Source organism: Podarcis erhardii (genome assembly GCF_964252035.2).
Source record: "Podarcis erhardii genome assembly, chromosome: Z".
NCBI classification, from domain to species: Eukaryota; Metazoa; Chordata; class Lepidosauria; order Squamata; family Lacertidae; genus Podarcis; species Podarcis erhardii.
In genome coordinates, this window is record NC_138504.1 from 23,012,360 (window position 1) to 23,029,285 (window position 16,926).

The 16,926-nt window shown below is 42.0% G+C and overlaps 1 protein-coding gene across 1 annotated transcript in view; it reads right to left on the reverse strand.

Moving 5' to 3' along the window:
* Positions 1-10,609: 10,609 nt before the first annotated feature.
* The window catches only part of LOC309333993 (growth hormone secretagogue receptor type 1-like), a gene marked incomplete at both ends in the record, with an annotated part of 87,060 nt that continues 80,743 nt past the window's right edge, over positions 10,610-16,926 (reverse strand). Inside the window, one exon of the transcript XR_014152780.1 lies at positions 10,610-10,875. The remainder of the gene's footprint in view (positions 10,876-16,926) is intronic.

Consider the following 16,926-nt stretch of genomic DNA (forward strand, 5'->3'; position numbering starts at 1 on the left):
TGGTCTGCATCAAAGTTCAATTTTGTGCCAATGTCAGAATTGATCTATACAGAACCAAGCTACAGAATCTGTATTTTCTTGTGGCTTTTTAATCCTTGGTGTGATGGTTACCCTGGATGATATGGAGTCACAGCAGCCAGAGACTGGTACACACCACATCATTATCAAGCAGCTCTCTGGTTTCTGATATTTCACCCAACATAATCCTCATATTTTCAAATATCTCATCACAGTCATGAGGACAAGAAGCTTGTTTTTATTTTATTTTTTTAATGAAGATTTTCAAGAAGCTAAATTTAGCAGCTGATATTCCATTATGCACATTTCCTGCACTTGAATAGAACTGTAGGATACACAAAGCCCTTGATTCAGCATCTGAGTGTAAATCTTGCACTCTCAGCCATTATGGCTAAATGCAGTGATGTCACTCCCAAGGATTGTACTTTTGCTTCAAGGGGAAGGAAGAGAGAGAAATGGTGACTAATGTTAAACATGCTCTGCTTGGTCTTCATCTTGTCACATGTAGCACATCCTCTTGGATCAAGCAACAGTTCTGTTCAAGATAGTTAGAAACATCATTTTCAGTAGAGTAAATGCAGTGCAGATATTAACACTGGTATCTTTCCTACAGCATTAAGCTAGACCTGTTCTTAGCAGCACCGCTGCTCTTCTATGGCCATGTTCCTTCAGTAAAGAAACCAATATGGTGCTGTAACCTGCCAACTCCAGGAACAGGATCTCAGGTCACAGAGTTGGGGTGGTCTTCTGTTTGGAACTCAAGAGTACCTCTGCCAGTCAATACACAATACCAGGCACGATAGACCAGTGATCTAATTCAGCATAAGGGGAATGGGGAAGGGACATAGGTCAGAGGCAGTACAAATTCTATTTCCCTTGCTCAGCTCCTGGTACATCCACTTCAAAGGATCTGTAGCAGGTGATGACAAAGACCCTGGAGAGCCTTTGTCTGTCAGAGCAGACAATAAGGTTGCTCTACATAGGGTGAGGGACGCGGGTGGCGCTGTGGGTTAAACAACAGAGCTTAGGACTTGCCGATCAGAAGGTCAGCGGTTTGAATCCCTGCAACGGGGTGAGCTCCCATTGCTCGGTCCCTGCTCCTGCCAACCTAGCAGTTCGAAAGCACGTAAAAATGGAAGTAGATAAATAGGTACCGCTCCAGCGGGAAGGTAAACAGCGTTTCCGTGTGCTGCTCTGGTTTGAAGTGGCTTAGTCATGCTGGCCACATGACCCGGAAGCTGTATGCCTGCTCCCTCGGCCAGTAAAGCAAGATGAGCGCCGCAACCCCAGAGTCGGTCATGACTGGACCTAATGGTCAGGGGTACCTTTACTGTTACATAGGGTGAGGTGAGGAACTTCCAGACCGCAGGCCAATCTTGGCCCATGAGACAATTTCCCTAAAGCCACACCCATCTCTCAACCAGATGACTTCACATGGTGCAAATAGGGTTTAATTCTGTATCGACACATTCCATCCAGGTGTGGAGCAGGGCCAGTGAAAGAACTATCCCAGGGAGAAAGCAGTGGCTGAGAAGTGTCCTCAGGGCATTTGGCTCCTAGGCTGAAATTCCCAACCTCTGAATAGATAATACTGAGCTATCTGATTTGGTTTCCCATGGAAGGGCTGTAAAGCACATGTTTTACATGTGAAAGAATCCAGATTGAATCCCTGTTATCTTCAGATAAGGCTGAGAAAGACCCCCATTTAAGGCCCTGGAGAACTGCTCCAGACATCATGTAAACCAGGGATGGAGAACCAATGGTCCTTCTAATGTTGTCAAACTGCATTGCCTATCAGCCCCACTAAGCATGGCCAATGGCCAGGGATTATGGGAATTGTAGTCGTGCAGCACCTGAAGAGCCACAGGTTCCTCGTCTTTGATGCAGAGTAATACCAAGCTGGACAGACCAGTTGGTCTGACTTGATATAAGGCAGCTCCCTGTGTCAATTACATTCTAACTAAGTTGGACTGAGCTGCAACCTGAACCAATATGTGCCATGCTTGATATCAGTATGCTTACTCGCCATCTCCCCCTACACATCCACAAAGCAAATGCACAGTTCTGGGGCCTTCCGGGGGGGGGGGGGCTTTGTTGCATTCAGCCATGATAATAGTCACAACGTGGGTTGTCAAGTTTAAACTGGAAATACAACCATAGTAAGTTGCATTTTGAATGCTCATTGTGCATAGCGTCCGTTCTGATTTTCATGTGATCAGACCTGTTTCAAAAATGAATAGGGGTCTCTTTGTACTGCTGAGAGAAAATATCAACCATGATATCTTATGAGGATTTAATAACACTTGATCTTTTATTTCAATCTCTGATGTGAGATAGCCACTGGCAGTGAAGTGTTCCTGGATATATTTTTAAAAGGTCAGTAGTATGCAGGTTTTATAAAGAGCAGCAGTGGCTTGTGCCCACTGAGGCTAGTAGGGAAGGAGACAGGGAGCTCAACAGTAGGTGGAGCTGAGCCATAAGAGGCAGAGCCAACTTGCACTAGCTCCCCCCCGCCCCCTCCTTCTCCTACTCCCTGCTGAGTTGTAAGGTAACACCAAGGCTACAGAGGACAGAGCTGACAGGCAGTACTGCCTCCTGGACTGGCAGGTGAGGGGAATGCCCCATTTGCCCTAATAGAGCAGCTTTCACTGGTGGAAACTGAAAAAGGAAAGGCCAAGAAGTTGTTGTTGTTATTGTTGTTGTTGTTTTATTTGTACTCCACACATCTGACCAGGTTGCCCCAGTCACTCTGGGCATCTTCCAGCATATACAAAAACTTAAGAAAATATTAAACATTTAAAAAAAAAAAAAGGAAAAGTGGGGTTTCTTCACTGTAATAATTGTCATGGCAAATTTTGCATGCACAATGACCACCCATCCCACAGTAAACAACCATCTGGACACAACCACAATGATATCCAAATGACAGCTGCTTCAGCTTTCTGAATACCAGTTGCTGGGGAACCGAAGCAGGAGATGGCTATCTTTCTCATGCCATGTGGCCGGATGCAGAAAAAGCCAGAGCTCCTGCAAGCTGCACCTGCTGAAATCTCCTCTGCACACAGCTGCTGAAGGTATATGTCAAGGGCACTCCCAATGAAAGGATTACAGAGATAGTTATCTCTTCACGATCAAAACTAGCACAGTATTTTTTTATGGCTCCAAATAACATGCATGCTAGTTTAGCATCCTCTAGGCAGCTTTTCCAAGGCCTGAGCTCCAAGGCCTGAACAGTTGCTGCAACAGTCGCACTCCCCCTCTACTGGTTTATGTACCTTCGCTCCCCGCCCTGCCCCAACCGGCTACACACAAGGGGTCAGAGACCACACCTGAGTGGAAGCTTCCTCTGGTCGTTCCTTTTCAATCCTCTCTTTGTTCTAGGACACAGTGGTGGGGAAGCACCCAGCCCTTCGCTTGCCTACTTCTGTTTGTTTGTTTGTTTGTTTGTTTGTTTGTTTGTTTGTTTGTTTGTTTCATAAGATGTATATATTGCTTGATTGTAGAAAAGCTCAAAGTAGTTTACAAAACCACACAGCATCAGGCCACTGAACCTTTATGCCCTGCTTGTTAGCTTCTAGAGACATTTGTTTTGCCACTGCCTGCAGCTGGATCATGAATGTTGGAAGATTCAGAACTGATTTCTTCATACAGCACACTATGGGATTCACTCCCAGAGGAAGTGGTGGTGGCTATCAACTTGGATGGCTTCAAAAGAAGTATTTGTGGAGGATAAGGCCCCCAGTGGTTACTGGCCCTGATGACTACATCCCATCTCCATTGTCAGAGGCAATGTGCCTCTGAAAGCTAGTCTCTTAGAATCACAAGTGGGGAGAGTGCAGGTGCATTTAGGTCCTGCTTGCAGACTTCCCACAAGCATCTCACTGGCCACTGTGGAAACAAGATGCTAGACTAGAAGGGCACTTCTTGCATTGTTGTGACTAGATGACAGGCCTTCCAGAGTGGCTGGGGCAACCCAGCCAGATGGGCAGGATATATTAAAATATTATTAAATATTATTAATATTAAATGTTTATTATTAATATTAAATTATTATTATTATTATTATTATTATTATTATTATTATTATTATTTAGATGGGTCTTTGCAGGGATCTTCTTACTCTCTTCCTATTCTCTTGCTATTGGGCAGCTTTCACTAATTTTTAAGGTATTGTTAAAAAAATTAGTGCAAGCTCCCAAATTTGTGAGCGGTCATTCTTCAGGATTCTTCAAGTCTTCTTCTAGAATTTATATCTCAGAGCATGTACTGGATACATCGACATGTGAAGAAGACCAACACTGGAGCTACAATCATTTATGCACATTTACCTGGGAGCACATTTACCTGGGAGTAAGTTTCATTTGGAGAAGGGGACAACAGAGGACAAGATGGTTGGACAGTGTTCTCGAAGCTATAACATGAGTTTGACCAAACTGCGGGAGGCAGTGGAAGAAAGGAGTGCCTGGCGTGCTCTGGTCCATGGGGTCACAAAGCGTCGGACACAACTAAACGACTAAACAACAACAAGTTTCATTTGTACTTTGTGCAACTTACTTCTGAGTGCAAAAGATTGCACTGTAAGATTAGTAAGCAGTTGGGTTGGGAGTAAAAATGTGTGAATAGCCCTGCTGGATCAAGCCAGAAGCCCATCTATTCCAGCACCCTTCTCTCACAATGGGTAACCAGATGCCTATGGGAAGCCCACAAGAGTAGAAAAGGAATCCCCTTCTGTGGTTTCCAGCAACGGGTATTCAGAGACATGCTGCTCCAAACACTGGAAGTAAAATATAGCCAACATTGCCTGCAGCCATTGATATTCTTCTTTATTATTTTTCTATTTAGCTTTCAAAACCATCAAAGTTGCCAGTCATCATGACATACTGTGGGTGCAAATTCTATTGTTTTAACTATGTCCTATGTGAACATGTCCTTCCTTATGCCTATCTTGACCCTTCCAATACTCAGTTAAATGGATGACCCCAGGTTCTACCTCTCCACTTTTCTCAATCCACTTTCTCAAAACCATGCAAATCATTTCCCCCACTCTTTTATTTGCCTCCCCCCCATAAGTGCCATTGAAGTTCATGGGATCTATTTCTGTGTAAATGTGAACAGGATTGCCCTGCAAGCCACCATTTAGTTCTCAATCTGCATTTATTGCATATTCATAGGGCAATTATGTGCTTTCCCCCAGTATATATGAAATTGAACTTACACAACAATTTCACAAGCTCATCGAAAAAAATCTGGGAGACAGTAGAGATCCCAGCAGACTTTAGGAATGCTAAAATTATCACTCTCTTTTAAAAAGGTGACAGAACTGATTGCAGAAACTATTAAGGCATCTCTCTATTAGCTGCAGCCAGCAAAATTCTTGCAAGGATCTTAGCAAACTGTCTCTTAACAATATCGGAGGTGACCCTTCCTGAATCCCAAAATGGTTTTCAGCCTTCTAGGGGGACAGTGGACATGATTTTCACTGCTCAACAGCTTCAAGAAAAATGCAGAGAGCCAAACCAACCCCTGTATATGGCGTTTATTGACCTGACTAAGGATTTTGACACTGTAAATTGTAATGCCCTGTGGACTGTCCTTCTGAAAATTGGCTGCCCAGATAAATTTGTGGACATCATTCAGCTCCTCCATGATAATATGACAGCAACAATCGCAGATAACAGTGGCTCTCAAAATGAACCATTCACAGTGGGATCAGGTGTTAAACAGGGTTGTGTTATTGCCTCAACTCAATTCATTATTTTCATTGCCATGATCCTATACTTTGTCAAAGGGAAACTCCCCACAGCAGTAGAAATCATATATCGAACAGATGGAAACTTCGATCTGAGCAGGCTGAAAGCAAAGAGTAAGGTTACCGTAACTTCCGTCATAGAGGTTCAGTATGCTGATGACAACATAGTGTGTGCACGCTCAGAGGAGGACCTCCAAACCATCCTAAATGTCTTCTCAGAACTTTATGAAAAGCTTGGTCTATAGCTCAGCATCCCAAAAACCAAAGTGCTGCACCAACAAGTACAAAATTACCCCTCTGCAGTGCCACAAATCCAACTCAATGGTGTAACATTGGAAAATGTTGATCACTTCTCCTTGGGTAGTTATTTTTCCACAAGGGCCGACATGGATGCTGAAATCCAGCATCACCTAAGCTCTACGAGTACGGCTTTCTCCCAATTGAAGTGCAGAGTGTTTCAGGACCAGGACATTAGAAGGGTAACCAAAATGCTTGTTTACAAAGCTATTGTACCACCAACCTTACTGTATGCTTGTGAAACATGGACAACTTATAAACATCATCTCCAACTCCTCAAAAAATTCCATCAACAGTGTCTCTGAAAATTTTTTACACATCACTTGGGAAGACAGGCAAACTAATACCAGTGTACTGGAAGAAGCAAAGATCACCAGTGTTGAAGCAATGATTCTTCAACATCAAGTTTGTTGGACTGGACATGTTGTGCAGATGCCTGATTATCATCTTCCAAAGCAACTACTCTATTCCTAACTTAAAAATGGGAAGCATAATGCTGGTGGTCAACAAAAGAGACAGTTAAAGACTGTCTCAAGGCAAATCTTTAAAAATGTAGTATAACTTATTTCCCAGACCTCCTCGCACCTCCCTTTTTTGTATTCCAATTCAAATTATTAGCTCAGCAAATCCTTATATAACTTATTATAACTTATTATGACTTATTTCTCAACCTTTACATTACAGCTGGGAACCACTTAATTTCTGTCCAACATCATTCTAACATTCATTAATTTTACAATGTTTCTGTAGATAGTCTTTAAATTTCTTCCAATCTTCTTCCGCCGACTCTTTTCCCTGGTCTCGGATTCTGCCAGTCATTTCTGCTAATCCCATCTATCACCTTCATCTGCCATTCTTCCAGGGTGGGTAGATCTTGTGTCTTCCAATACTTCGCAATAAGTATTCTTGCTGCTGTTGTTGCATACATAAAAAAAATTCTGTCCTTCTCTGACACCAATTGGCTGACCATGCCCAGGAGAAAGGCCTCTGGTTTCTTCAGAAAGGTATACTTAAATACTTTTTTCAATTCATTATAGATCATTTCCCAGAAAGCCTTAATCTTTGGGCACGTCCACCAAAGGTGAAAGAATGTTCCTTCAGTTTCTTTACATTTCCAATATTTATTGTCGGGCAAATGATAATTTTTTGCAAGCTTGACTGGGGTCATGTACCACCTATATATCATTTTCATAATATTCTCTTTTAAGGCATTACATTTTTAAGTTAAAAGAAAATAAGTAATTGAAATTTTATCTGTTTTTAATTGTTTTTAGTTTTGTATTTTTGTATTTTTGTTCTTTTTTGTTCTTTTTCTGTCTTTGTAATATTCTTGAAATACGAATAAATATTCTTTAAAAAAAAATGTAGTATAAACACTAACAATTGGGAAACACTTGCCGGTTAGCGCTCTAATTGGAGAACAGCCTTTACCAAAGGTGTCGTGGGCTTTGAAGACACTCAAACTCAGGACGCAAGGGAGAAACGTGCTAAGAGGAAGGCACATGTGGCAAATCCACACCGTGATCAACTCCCACCTGGAAACCAATGTCCCCACTGTGAAAGGACATGTGGATCCAGAACTGGCCTCCACAGTCACTTACGGACTTATTGTTAAAACCGTGTTTATGGAAGACAATATTACTTGGCTATGAGTGATCGCTGAAGAAGAAGAAGAAGAAGGTAAAAGTAGGGGGGACACAATTATTTGCTGGCTTTGAAGTTGATGGAAAGAAGCCAGGGGTCAATACAGCATATGGAAAGTGGATAATGCCTTAAACCAGAGATTTTAACAGGGTCCCCAAACAAATTTCAGCACTGTTAATAAACTACAGCTCCCAGCATTCATAGAGGAAAGCCATGACCATTTAAAGTGGTATTGTTGTTGTTGGCACCCATCTGTCTCAAGAGACAATGGCGTGTGTCTCGGGGGATGAAGTCAAACTGCTGCATTAGCAGCACCAAAGTGACCTCCCGTGGTGCAAGCCTGGGCAGTATGTATGGAGGTCCTGGGCAGCTGAGATGGCATACAGCTTTAAATGTATACTGAAGATGGGACCTTAGTTACATTCATTACCTTCAGTAGATCTGCTGTAATTAGGACTAGCTGTGGAGGCAATCTTGATTCTCCTACCTTGATTACAGTCATGAATTGGAGCAGTAGTGATACGGCATTCCTGCTTTACTTTAAGTGACAAAAGGTCCTGAGATGACATTGGTAGCAGACGGACTAATATGAACCAGCTCTGGAAGCTAATAGGCAAGGGCTGAAAGTATGGTTTTCTTTTGTTTCTCCCCATATCTGGAATCCGAAAGGAAAAAGCAGAGCACAGTAAAAAGACTGCAAGACAGTTCTACCCATATCCATATACAGAGAACTAGACATTGCAATTACTGACATGCCAAAAAAATTATTGGACATCTCCCTCCCTGACCATTCTCCATCAATTACTGAGGTGGTGGGGAATGGTACCTTTGAAACTGCATCAAAGCAAAGAGAAAATTTCAGTGAAATACTCATGGCTGGGATACAGATTTTTTGTTGCAATTACCTCCCCCCCCCCCAAGGTGGGAAAGGTATTTGTGACGGCCCTTTTGTTCATTTTACAAATAATCTCTGCGGCCTTCTTGGATGCATTTGCTTCAATTAAGCCCAGAAAAGGAGGGGCAAATCTGGTTTCTCTCAGCTTCTCATTTTTCCAGTTGGAAGAAATTCAGTTTTCCACATTTCCACTTCAGTTTGCCATTAATAAATAAATAAATGTCCTCATGAAAACTGATTGGCATTTCAGTTTGTCGGATAATTAAACTTTGGGAAGTTACCTTTAAAATGATAACTGTACATGAAAATGATATAGAACATGTTAACAATGGAATTTTCATGGAACTACCCACAAGCAAATCAGGATGAATGCCAGTAGTGCACGGTCAATGGACTAGGAGGACTAGGATAGTCCCCTAAATGTTCCCTTGGCATCTCCTTCCCCAAGCCCAGAAGCCTCTCCATGGCTTAGGGAGAGAGGCCCTCTCACCACCTTCCCAAAGGCTGCCCAGCTTTGAGAAGAAGGCATCCTGTCAGAGCCCTGGAATCTCCTTCCCAAAGTCTTGGAAGCTTCTGCCTGGCTTAGGGGGAGAGGCGTGATGCTTGTGCATGTGATATCACACACACCCCTCAATCACCCTCGCAGGCTGGCGCCTCTGGCCATAACAGTTTCCCTATGAGAAAATTCACTGCACACCACAGATGAATGCCTATTCAGGAAGTTCTCTGAAGGAGCCCATAACAGCGGCAAGAAACAAGACAAGCAGGGACACAGTTCCATGGTGATAAGTGGGAGCCCCTACTGTGGCACAGGCTTTGAAAGGTCCCTGACAATGCTAACCTTAAATGAGGGCTGGCCCACCCATGAATCAGGGTGAGGGAACCCACTTTGGGCAGCATGATCCACAGAGGTGGCAGATCAGGCCTCCAAGGAACACATTGCCTCTGACCATCACCGCCACAGTGGTAATGACAGCAGTGGTTTCTCCTTGGAGGCTTATTCTGCTGCCACCTCTGTAACCACACAACCATTGTGCTCAGGTGCAGCAATACTACAGTGGGGTGCACATGAGGATGTCAGTGCTATGATGGAGTGGGTTATGGGAAGAGGAGGTGGGATGACACAGGCGCATTGAGACTCTGGCCAGTACCAGAATGTAATCATTCCTGACTGTTGTGAGGAATTAGGAGGCAAGTTGGCAGGGCTTTGCAAGGGCCTTTCCTTGAGGAGAAGCCCTTGCAGTGGCTCATGGCCCCTGCACATCATGCATCCAGGGGCTGGATCAGGGGAGGCAATGGGGCATTTTGCCTCAGGGGTCAAAACATCTCAGTCCACCTTGCTTCTGATGACAGATTGAGCATCTGGTTTAACACCATTGCAGTTGAACACTGGCCTGGATGTATACTTTCTCTGACCCAACGAAGCTATTCTTATGTTCATACAGGATCCAGTAGGCTGCCAGGCTTTCCTGAAAGAGCTTCGGAAACTTCAAGTTGGAACAGTACATAATCCTACAATTATCCACCTTTTATGGGCTGTGAACAGGGTGCAAAAATGACCAGGGGGAGCCTTTTCTTGCTCACAGGAAGAGCCCAGGGCTCCACATGAGAAAGCTAAGCCTTAGACTTAGACTTTTGGAGGGTTGTCTTTTTTTGTGAAATGGATTTTTTTTCCAAAACAACCTGCAAGGCATTTCACCATCTGGTTTCCTTAGGCTTCAGCAAAGGCATGGCTAGGAATGGAAGCCTTTGACAGAAAAATATTTATTTTGCTTTTTTTACATTTCATAGTGATTTTACACCACTTGTCTGTTCAGAAAAACCTTATAGTATTTTTAAGCATTTATAAACCACCCAATATTTTATAAATATCAAAGCTTTATTGATGGATAGATCTAATTAAAACAAGAATGCAATTTCAAACCAATAAAACAACAGTGTGAAACATATAAAAGCATTTAAAAGCAAATAAGCAAAGATTCAAAGGATTCAAGGGCATAAAACAGAGTCCAATCTTATGGGTCAGGGAAAGTCTGGGCAAAAATGTAAGTTTGAAGTAACTAATAGATGATGCTTCAAATATGACAGAAAGAAGGGCATTCAAATGGTAACAGCAAAAAATGCCCAGTTTCATGTCACAGCCCTGTGACTGCCTTGTACGGTGCAGTTGCCACAAGCAGAACTTCCTCCTAATAACTCAGTAGTGTTGAAGGTTGGTAAAGAGGCAGTGAGTGTTTCAGATAGCATATTTCAGGGTCAGCTTCATTAACATCTACTGGAGTGGGTGATAATGAAGAGAAATTGCGTCAGAGACGTAGCACCAAACACCCAAACTCATCCCCTAAAACCGCTACTGGGCTGCTGCCCTCAGATCCCTTTCATCTTGAAGTAATCTCTCTGGCTGCACCACCAGTCACAATCTTTTGAAAATGAAAACTATTTGAACTCTAGGTTCTAAGATAAACCATTTTGTTTTGTACTTGCATAGCTGAAGAGAGATTTGCAGTTCATACACCAAAAGACTGTTCAATGGTACCAAGATATACCGTATTCAGGAGCAATAAAACAAATTGCATGATTTATTTCCCCATCTTCCAGATGCTGAATCCCACACTGTTCAATTATAATACCCACAAATTTATGAGTTCGTGTCATTTATATGCTGCTTAGCTTTAATGCTTCTCTAACATTTCCTTGAAAGCTTTATTAGGCACTGCTCACATGGGGATCTTGTACAGCCATGGCAGATTATGTAAAAGCCACAAGAGAGCACATTGTGAGGGGAGTTCTTTGGTAGTTGACAACTCCAGCAGCATTGAGAAGGTGAACCTTCAGTCAGCATGCTTTCTTAATGTAAAGTGATGGTGGGTTAAATAAGAGGTATGGATCCCTCCAGTGCTTTTGCCTGACTGCAGTGAGGCTTGAACTATTAATGCCTCTCGGCTGCCTAAATTGGGGTGTGTGTTTGTGTGCATGTGTGCAAACTAGCCTAAAGAACAAAGGTAAAATTTGCATTGATTGCTCCACCCACTTTTCAATGATTTTGAAACCTTTTAGGAAGTGAGACAAACAGTGATGACAAGAGTTGAAGTTCTGGGCCTTATTGACAAATTAAAAACTAACAGACCTCCAGGTCCAGATGGCATTCATTGAGAGTTCTTAAGGAACTCAAGTGTGAAATAGTTGATCTTTGAACAAAAATATGTAACTTGTCCCTACGGTCAGTCCCTGCTTTTGAGGGCTTGAAAGTGTCCAATGCAACATTATTTTTTAAAAAAGGGAGTGGGGATCCTTGAAATGGCAAACTGGTTAGCTTAACATCTGTTCTGGGGAAACCAGTGGAAAGCATGGCCGAAGATAAAATAACAAAGCATATGGAAGAGCAAGCCTTGCTGAAGAACAACTCCTATGGCTTCTGCAAGGATACATCCTAGCTAATTAACCTAATTAACCTTTTAGAGGTTTGGGGGGTTAATAATAAGCATGTGGATAGGGGTGACTCAGTAGACATTGCATCAAAACTTTCAAAAAGTGTTTGATAAACTACTTCACCAAAGTTTCTTGAGTAAGATTAGCAATCATGGGATAAGAAGTGAGGTTGTCTCATTGTTCAGTAACTTGTTAAAGAGGAGGAAGTAGGAATAAACGGTCAGTTCTCCCAATGGAGGCAAGCAAGATGTGGGTTCCACCAAGGAACTGGATCAGGATCGGGAGCTTTTAAAATTGTTCATACATGATCTGGTGTAGAAGTGAGCAGTAATGTGGCCACGTTTGCCAATGACACCAATTATTTGCAGTGGTAAAAAACAAATAAAAAATTACCCAAGGCTCTAAAAGGATCTCTCCAAACTGGATGGATGCACTTTGAAACAGCAAATGCAATTCAATGCAAACAAGTTTAAAGTAGTGCACATTGGGGCAAAACCTCTCAAGGGGTCTGAACTCATGTGATTGACAAGGAAAGAGACCCTGGGGTCATGGCGGACAGATCGATGAAGATGTCAACCCAATGTGCAGCAGCTGTGAAATATGTGAATTCCATGTTATGGATCATTAGGTCAGGGACTGAGAATGAAACTGCTAGTGTATTCCATTTGTAATACAATGTGAATACCATGCACATTTCTGGTCGCCACACCTCAAACGGAAATTGTAGAGCTGAAAAAAGATTCAGAAAAGGGCTACAAAATGATGATGGGGCTGGGACAACTCCACTATGAAGACAGGGGAGGGAATCTTGGATATAACTTATGGCTGGTCTAGAGAGAGCTAAACTGCAAGCCTTGGTTAGGGTGACATGCCATGCTGAACCATGGTTTGTTCAGTGCGATGAAGCAGCAAAATGAATGAGGAAGAAAGAAGTGGCCACAATATCCTTTCTAGGAGCTCATAAGCTCTTGGGTTTGCACTAAGCCATGGCTTGGCTCAGTGTGATGTGTAGACCGGACCAATGTGGAATACAGCATCATTTTTATGATGCCGCTTTAAGCACCAGGACAAAATCAGACTCTTCTAGAAAGCTTTCGGAAGATATTATGCTTTTTTCCTTTTAATGTAGCATGCTGCAACATAGGTAGTTCAATTAGCATTTCCACAAGGCAGCTGGGTTTTTTGGGTGGGGGTATTTTGCATGATAGTGTTTATTTATTGCTGCTTGCAGTTTTAACTGAACTTTTCTACTTTAAAAAGAAAATAAATAAATTGATGATGATGATGATAGGAAGAGCTATGGAAGCTCCCAAATTCAAATCCTGGCTCTAGGTAGGATTGGGGAAACAGACCTGCCTGAAACTCTGGAGAGCCACTGCCAATCAGTGCAGATAATATTGAGCTAAATGGACCAATGGTACGATGAAAGAGAAGGCAGCTTCCTATGTTCAAATACACTGAACATCAGAAAAAGAATTCAGTGTTCCCTAGTAACTCCTATGGCACCAAGCATACTTTCTCAGTGAAATAAAGGACTGTAATCCAAACATTTTATTCCCCAGAAAGTGAGCTTTTGTTTTTTTAAGACAGATCCGCATCCCCAACACATTAGGAGTTATGAGATTTCTGATACAGAACACTGAAGATTCCAGGAATTCTCTCTGAGGTGAAATGATTAAGCAGCTTTTTGTTCCTGGTCAACAAACACATTCTGTATGCGAAGTATGTCTTCATTAGGTGATGTGAACTTTCTCCTTTCTGGCCTCTCTTTAAAATATTTAAGACACTGACACTCAATATAACCCTCCAATTATAAAGAAAGAATAAAAGCAGGTGGACTGAGCAGGGGTGTTAAAGAGCCCTGAAATCAAGGTCTTTGTGCAATAAAATTATAGGTAAAACACAACTAAAACCTGCAAAACTATTAGAAAACAGATGATAGATAGATAGTAGATTAGATAGATAGATAGATAGATAGGGTCAGTGAAACTTAAAATGCATATAGGTAATTAAGTTATCTGTTTGAGTAGGCTTGCTGAAATAAAATAGTTTTCAGTAGACATTGGTCACATTCACACCATACATTTAAAGCACATGGCTTTCTTCAAATAATTCTGGGAGCTTAGGAACATAAGATCAGTATGCTGGATCAGGCCAATGGTTCATCTAGTTCAGCATCCTGTTCTCACGGTGGCCAACCAGAGGCATTTGGGAAACCTGAGAGCAGAATTCAAGGACAAGAACACTCTCCCTTCCTGTGGTTTCCAGCAACTGGCATTCAGAAGCATTGCTACCACCAACTGCAAAGGCAGAACACAGCTCTCTGCAGGGTAAGCTACACACAGGACTACAATTCTCAGCACCACTAACAAACTACATTTCCCAGGATTCTCTGGGGGAAACCATGTGCTTTAACATCTGTCAATCAGTCTGCAAGGAACATAGTGCCTTTGCTACAGGGTAGCTGGGCATGTCACAAAGCACAGTGCTGATGAGATCCTGGCCACACACCATTTTAATTTGCTTAGAGGCCTAAAAATGGCACTTATACATATATACCTGCGTGTGCAAATTTTATGCAAAATCATGCCACAGGGCCTGTACCCCAAGTCTTCTAAGCACCTAGCAAAAATATCTGAACAAGTTATATTCTCAAGATCTTAGTATCTTGGAGGAAGGGTGGGATAAAAATTGCATAAATTAAATTTTATATGGTAGTAAACGATTTGCTGCAGCTAAAAGAGCTAGAAGCAGTACACATAGCCTTCCTCCATGTCTTCTGCTTACCTGAAAGTAACATAAAGTCATTTTTTATTTATAACTCAGATAATTCCATGCAGTAAGGAAGCAATTGCACACTCTAGTCTTAGGAGGATATATAAAGCAACAATTCATCCAAGTCCATTTCATCCACAGGTCCTAAAAATATCCAGTCACAAATAAACAAAGCAGTTATTTTGTAAAAGCCAGTCTGTGTCGAAGTAAATCCAACATCACCTAAAGAGGGCAAAGATAAAAGCTCAAACACTTTGGGCTAAAATATGTTGTTGCTGCCATTATTATTATTATTATTATTATTATTATTATTATTATTATTGTTGTTGTTTATTATCTGCCCTACACTCTAAGATTTCAGTAAGGGTTACAACAATTTAAAACTTGATATTAACAACAATTTCAATTTTAAAAAATTACAAAAAATGCATATGTGGCATGCATGATTGGATCACCTGGCCATTACCTCTTACCTTTAAGAGGTTTGTGGTCCAATTTGAGTTGCTTCCAGACTGTCAATATTTCTCAGGTGAGATTCAAGAACATGTGCAATTAAAATGGATTAAAAGCACTCTGTTGCCCTCACGAAACATACATACATATATACAACAAAAATGACCTTTTTGCAGTTTGGAAAGTGATGGGGAAATGCACTGAAAAGTGTAGGATGAACGTATGATTAACAGAAAGACATATAACCACCACAAAAGCAAATCATGATGAATGCAGGATTGCTGCTTAATTGCTGTATTTCCCTGCAAATAAAATCAGAGCAAATGCTCAATAGAGACCGAAGAGAGTCTAACTTCCTTGTATGCTTTCTGTAAACAACTCAGGGTGAATCTATTTTGGAAAGTATTTTTTGTTATTTATTTATCCATTTAATTTCTATACTGCTCTTCATCTGAGGACGGGTTACAATATAAACACAAAAATGCATAGCATCATATCAAAAACAATATCCACCCCCCCCCCATTTAAAAGGCCATCAATTTTTTTAATTAGTCAAAGGCCTGGGAAAAGAGGACTGTTTTTGTCAGTTGCCTAAGGTGCCAGGCAAGTCTCCCTGGGGAGAGCATTCCACAAGTGGGGAGCCACCACAGAAAAGGCCCGTTCTTGTGCTGCCACTCTCTGGACCTCTCATGAAGAACGGGCCTCAGATGATGATCGTAGGTTCCAGGTGAGTTCATATGGGGAGAGGCGGGGTTTGAAGTATTACGATCCTGAGCCATTTAAGGCTTTATGGGTCAAAACTCTAGGCTAAGATTGGCATCTTATTCTCAAACCATCATGCCTTGCTGTGCAACCTGGCTGCTGAATTTGGCACCAGCTTAAGTTTCTGAACCTTCTTCAGAGGGAGTCCCATGTATAACAGGTTGCAGTAATCTAATCTAGGGGTTACCAGAGCATAGATGACAGAAATTAGGCTATCCCTGTCCAGAAAGAAGCACAGCTTGTCCAACAGCCAAAGCTGATGGAAGGCACTCAAGGCCACCAAGTCCACCTGAGCCTCAAGCGACAGCAATGGATCCCTCAGTTGTGTACTCACTCTTTCAGGAGTGTAACCCTATCATGAGCACGCAAACTTCCATCCATCCTGTCTAACAGTGCCTCCAGTTTTATCTGGATTAGGCTTCCGTTTATTACCTCTCACCTGCAGACGTAAAGGAGGAATAGAGCTGTGTGTCATTGTATGTTGCTGATAACATACTCCAGAAAACTCAAGATAACTCCACTCAACCTGATTTCCTCTCGAATAAAGATGGAATGAAGCTTTCTTAGAATCCTGAACATCAGGTATAAGGTTGCTAGTGCCAAATAAACAGGTCATCTGCAGGAGTCCTTCACCTGCAGTAGTGCTGGGATATAAGCCTTGCTCACTGCACTATTTTCCAAAGCAAACACAGTGGTACCTCAGGTTACATATGCTTCAGGTTACATATTACATATGCTTCAGGTTACAGAGTCCGCTAACCCAGAAACAGTGCTTCAGGTTAAGAACTTTGCTTCAGGATGAGAACAGAAATCGTGCTCCGGCGGCGCAAACAGCAGCAGGAGGCCCCATTAGATAAAGTGGTGCTTCAAGTTAAGAACAGTTTCAGGTTAAGTACAGACCTCC